This window comes from Bombus flavifrons, unplaced genomic scaffold (genome assembly GCF_040668555.2).
Source record: "Bombus flavifrons isolate JBK064 unplaced genomic scaffold, iyBomFlav1_principal scaffold0307, whole genome shotgun sequence".
Classification (NCBI taxonomy): Eukaryota; Metazoa; Arthropoda; class Insecta; order Hymenoptera; family Apidae; genus Bombus; species Bombus flavifrons.
This window is the reverse complement of record NW_027185051.1, coordinates 24,341-26,163: the sequence shown is the minus strand read 5'-3', so window position 1 is coordinate 26,163 and position 1,823 is coordinate 24,341.

The window sequence follows — 1,823 nt, the reverse complement described above, 5'->3', positions numbered from 1 at the left end:
CATGGGAAAAACTCAGCCTGTTCTGTTAGACAGATGTTTGGTTTTTCCTAATGGGCGCGTACCCGCTTTCTCCGCATTTTTGATTGCGCCTAATAAACCCAAGGACCTCTCTAAAAAACCAGATGTGCGTCGCAAATATTTCTAGCCTTAAGAAGCTTTCAGGACGACGGATGGAATGCAGATACATGTGTACAGAATGCAAGAGAAAGTTATGGTCGTTCCTCAGGTTTATTGAGGGTCGAAATGACGTTACGCAGTCCGTCGGCTGCCCGTCGCGAGAGCTGCAGCGCAGATGTTTTAGGCGACGTAACATCCTCCCCCCGTTGAGAGGGTACCGATCAAAAGTTCTTGGTAGGTAGAGTTACTTGGAGTTGCCGCCCAACTCTTTGTTGATTGCTGATTGTCCGTGGTCTGCTGGATGGGATCACCTCGATCCGCGAGGCTCGTTGTCGTGTGGATTGTGATTATCTGGATGAGGCCGTCTTCGCCCGAATGTATTCGATGATACGGCCGAGAGGCCGTTGCGTTGAGGATATGTTGTCTTCCTTGCGTTCTGGATCGTCGTGGTCCTCGGCATTGCCTAGATAATTTCTGTTGAAGTTCACGGACCAGGACGTGTCGTGAAACAGCTCGGCCCATGAAGTGTCGTGGAACACCTCGTCCAGAGGTGTCGTTATGTATCTCTCCGAGTTCACAACGGAAAGTGAAATTCGCATGTAGATGCGTTGTGGAGACGTGAAGAAGATCTATGGTTGATTGGGGAACAGGGCTCCCCCCGCTGACCCATTCGTGTCGCGCCTTCTTGATGATGCTTGATGGTTGGACCGGCGTGGTCCAATTATCCGCTAAAAACAAAATCGGAGGCATCTTACCTTTTGCTTGGTTAGGTTCGGACCTGCAGAGGGGAAGATTTTGCATCTCGCTCCAAGATGCTCGTCTCCGCAGGAGTTGTTGCCGTCCGTAGCTGCTGTAGCTGCCAGGGAAGATTGATGGCCAGGCCTAAAGCTTGTTGCGTTGATAGGCATGTTGTCCACCTCGTAGTCTGGATCATTGTCATCCTCGTTTTTTTCCAAGACATTTCCAGTTGATATTCACGATCCAAGGATTGTCGTGAATCACCTCGGTCCTGGAAGTTTTCGTGGGACATCTCGTCCCAGGATGTATCAGGTAACGCTTCGATCCAGGAGGTACCGTTGAAAAGACCTCTATTGATGCTTGGTATAGATTCTAGATTGGCTTCGATATCCTTGACGGGATTTGACCCGCTACTTTCGTCGTTTTGAATTACAGTTGCAGGGCATCGCCCATCCTGTAATAGCTTCGGAAAGAATGTCTGCGACATCTTGTCGCCTGGTGAGGTTTTCTCTCTCTGTTGATCCAGAGAATCGTGATGTGTTGTCTTCAGGACGCGTGTAGGCGATGAGGTGCGAGTTTCACGCAATGTGCCGGCGCGGATCAGGCGACGAGATCCGCGTATCAGGTGACGATATCGACGTTGGATTCGACGCGATGTTTTCCGCCGGCGGAGTATGGCCGCTGTTGTCCTGGACGGGATTGAGTTCCTTCTGGTCCAGAGTATCTTGAGCGGTTTGCTGATTCAAGGCGTTTTGTGTCGTTGAATCAGATTGTTGTGATGCTGACGATGTGAACGTGGTCGTCGTCAGGTCGCGTATGGGGGACACGTGGTGAGTGTCACGCAATGAGCTCCGCATATCGTGCGACGGGATCGGCGTTCGAGATGATGCGATATTCTCCGTCGGCTGGTGTTTCACGCCTGAATCGCGTGCTTTTAATGTCGAAGGGGTTGTTGATGGTAGTAGGTC